Source organism: Gossypium hirsutum, chromosome A13 (genome assembly GCF_007990345.1).
Source record: "Gossypium hirsutum isolate 1008001.06 chromosome A13, Gossypium_hirsutum_v2.1, whole genome shotgun sequence".
Classification (NCBI taxonomy): domain Eukaryota; kingdom Viridiplantae; phylum Streptophyta; class Magnoliopsida; order Malvales; family Malvaceae; genus Gossypium; species Gossypium hirsutum.
In genome coordinates this window covers 90975371-90979296 of record NC_053436.1, presented here as the reverse complement: position 1 = coordinate 90979296, position 3926 = coordinate 90975371, and the positions used below count along the sequence as shown (strand labels likewise).

At 37.3% G+C, this 3926-nt stretch overlaps 1 non-coding gene across 1 annotated transcript; it reads right to left on the bottom strand.

The window, feature by feature from the left end:
• Nucleotides 1–2520: 2520 nt before the first annotated feature.
• LOC121213218 (small nucleolar RNA R71) lies at nt 2521–2627 on the bottom strand. Its single transcript, XR_005908594.1, has one exon. It is a non-coding gene; the product is annotated as a small nucleolar RNA R71 (small nucleolar RNA).
• Nucleotides 2628–3926: the final 1299 nt, after the last annotated feature.

Below are 3926 nucleotides of genomic sequence, written 5' to 3'. Positions count from 1 at the left end.
TTTTATTATTTTTGGCAAACTATGGTAAAGTCACACCCCAAAATATATATATACGGTTAAGAAATAAAATTAAGTAAGAAATGAGTTACAGGCTCAACAGCTAAATGTTCATACCCTTTCCTAGAGGTCCAAGGTTCAAATCCTTCCCCTCTCATTATTTTTAATTTTTCGACAAACCCTTAATTCTAACCTTAATTATCGCCCTTTTGTTCCTAATTTGGGTAAATTTCATGTACCACCCCTAGGTGTTACACTCCAAAAATGACGGATCCAAAAAGGTAAGTGAGGTATGCATATTAACTGTTTTGGCGCACTAGGTAGCATAATTTGCCCTCCCGTTGGCTTGCTGGTGAATTAGAGTATTGGTGCATACTAGCGTTAAAGTATCCACCTGTTGGCGATATCTAAGGACTTAATTACAGGGTATCTTCAAGTGAAGAAAGATTACGTACAAGAAAGGGTACACTTGAGGAAGAGTACGCCCCATGATAAACCGTAAATTATACATATTTTTCCCCATGTTTAATGCATTTTATGGATGATTTCTCATTAGAATTAGTGAATTTGATGCTCCTAATGCTTTACTTTCATATTTTATACTTAGGAGAGTGAAAAGAATGAGAAACGGGCCAAAAATAAAGAAAATGGGCCAAAGTACAAAATCAACACTGTCTGGACCTCCTCACACGGGCATACCACACAGCCGTGTCAATTTGGTAGGCTCAAACACGGCCTGAAGTAATAGAACACGGGCGTGTCACACGGGCATGTCCCTGCGGAGCCCAAGTTGAGTCCAATTCAGAAAAGGCCAATTTTGAAGGTTTTTAGGCATTCCAAAGCCTATAAATACACACTAGAGGAGGAGAAAAGGGGGGATGGAGAAGAGGGTAAGGAATTACCCCAAGGAAGCCGATTGATCCATCTCAGAAGCCGGATTCAACATCAAGACTGAAGATCTCTCCTCAATTCCCCTTCAGGAGTTTTGGGTTTTCTTTATGTTTTGTATTCTTTATTCTTCTGAGATGTTTTCTTATTTAGTTATGAACTAAATCCCCTAAATACCTAAGGGGAATGAAACCTAAGATGAATCTCGTTATTATTTTCTGAATTGTATGATAAATATTTAACTTGTTCTTAATTATGTGTTCTTAATTCTTGTTTTGATATCCCAGGATACTAATTCAAGACACGCTCTTATTCAGAGGAGGAATAGACCCTGTCTAAGAGTAAATTTTCTATAATCAAGCGGAGTTGATTGTGCGCCTAGAAATAGGGTAACAAGATTTTGCCGGATTAGGGTGAAACCTAATAAGAGGATCCATAGATCTAGTTAATGCAACCCTAGAGTGTTAATTAGAGAAAAGTCTCGGTTATTCAATCTAGGGATTAGACGTTATTAGTCTTGAATAGGGATAATAACATAACTTAGGGATTTCTACGGAACAAGTTGAATGAATAAATCACCCGATTCGGAACCAGAATAACAAGTACAGTCTAGGTGGATTTTTCCTTAGGTATTGTCTCAAGTCAATCGATTTTCCCAAAAGCAATTCCCCAATTCTTTTCTCTGTACGTTCTTAGTTTAAATAATTAGTTAATTAAAACAAATCCCTTTTATTCTTTGGCTAGATAGTAAAAAGATAGTTATTACTAGTACTTTTGGTTCCCATGAGTACGATATCCCGGTCTTGCCATTACTATACTATTGTTCGATAGGTGCGCTTGCCTGTTCGTCGTAATAATAGTTAGTCTAGGTTTGATCTTCATTATAAATATTTATTACTTGTTACGAATCACGCGATCAAGTTTTTGGCACCGTTGCCGGGGAACTGAAATATTAGGAACACTAAATTTCTATTACTTTAGCCATTTATTTTTCTTGCAATTTTATTTTATTTTATTATTTATTAATTTACTTTTTCTCTCTCTTGGTAGGCTTTTATAGTTTATGACTAGAAGAAACCCATCAGGACCACTACTTTTTTACGAAGAAATCGATCGTACAGTTCGTAGAAATAAAAGAGAAATAAAGATAGTTTATGATACACGGAGAATGAACGAGAAGACGATACTCAATCCCCAACCGAAGAGATGGCCGAAAATCCAGGCGATCAGCTGCCCCCTGCAATTGCAGCTAATCAAAATCCTGCTCCACGTACTATGTATGATTATGCTAAACCTTCTTTAACAGTAACTTAGCCTAGTATAGTTAGACCTACTATTGCTGTGAATAATTTTGAATTAAAACCTGACATAATTCAGATGATACAGCAGTTTGTTCAGTTTGATGGTTTTCAGGATGAGGATCCTAACACGCACTTGGTGAATTTTCTTGAATTTTGCGATACATTCAAAATCAATGGCGTTTCTGATGATGCCATTCGTCTTCGTTTATTTCCCTTTTCACTGAGAAACAAAGCTAAACAATGGTTGAACTCGTTACCACGAGGGTCTATCACTACTTGGGAACAAATGACCGAAAAATTTTTACTAAAATATTTTCTGCCGGCTAAAATGGCTAAATTGCGCAATGATATCTCTTCTTTTGTGCAGATGGATTTAGAAACACTTTACGATGCATGGGAGAGATACAAGGACTTATTGAGAAGGTGCCCTCACCATGGGTTACCGCTTTGGCTGCAAGTTCAAACATTCTACAATGGTGTGAATCCCTCGACAAGACAAATGATTAACGCAGCTGCTGGCGGAACCATCAACAATAAAACACCAAATGATGCCTATGAATTCATAGAGGAGATGTCACTGAACAACTATCAGTGGCCAGTTATGAGGACAAAGCCAACGAAAACAGCCGGCGTCTATAACATCGATTCAGTCACCATGCTCTCTAATCAGGTAGAACTTCTAAATAAAAAGATTGACAATTACTTGGTTCTACGCAGGTACATCCAATAATGAGGTGTGACTCAAGCGGAAGAGGTGTGCATACAGAATATCAATCCTTCAATCCCACAACCGAAGAGGAACAACTCAACTATATGGGTAATAATAACTTTAGATCTCAAAATAACCCATACAGTAACACTTATAATGCAGGTTGGAGGAACCACCCAAATTTTTCTCAGGGAGGTCAAGAGAATCAAAAGCCACAAAATTCTCAGGGTTTTCAACAGCCACCTTATCAACAAGAGAAGAAACCAAACCTTGAAGAGATGCTTTCTAAATTCATCTCGATGTCAGAAACCCGTTTCCAAAATACCGAGATAGCACTTAAGAATCAACAAGCATCGATCCAAGGACTCGAAACTCAGATAAGCCAGCTGTCCAAACTAATCTCCGAACAACCACAAGGTAACTTACTAAGTAATATTGAACCTAATCCGAGGGAACACCTCAATGTAATTAGTGCCCAAGATAAGGAAAGATTCCTTACACCTGAACCAGAATTACAGCAAGACAACACGATAAACAAAGGACGAGAAGAGGTAAACAATAATGATCCCAAATAGGTAAGTACAAATCATGAACCTCGTGTGCCATATCCTAAAGCGATGACGAAAGACAAAACAGAAGAACAATTCGATAAGTTTGTCAAACTCTTAAAGAAATTACATATTAACTTACCCTTTATTGAAATTCTTTCACAGATGCCCAACTCAGCAAAATTCTTAAAGGAACTTCTGAGCAATAAAAGGAAATTAGACGCTACATCGTATGCGGAACTCAATGCAATCTGTTCAGCTATTCTAAAGAATGAGCTACATAACAAATTAAAAGATCCAGGGACTTTTACAATTCCTTGTTTAATTGGTAGTCTATCTGTGAAAAATGCTTTAGCTCATCTAGGAGCAAGTATAAATGTTATGCCGTATAAAATGTTTAAACGACTCGGTCTCGGTAAACCCAAACAGACTAGGATGAGCATACAATTGGCTAACAAAACAGTTAGATCTCCTATGGGTATT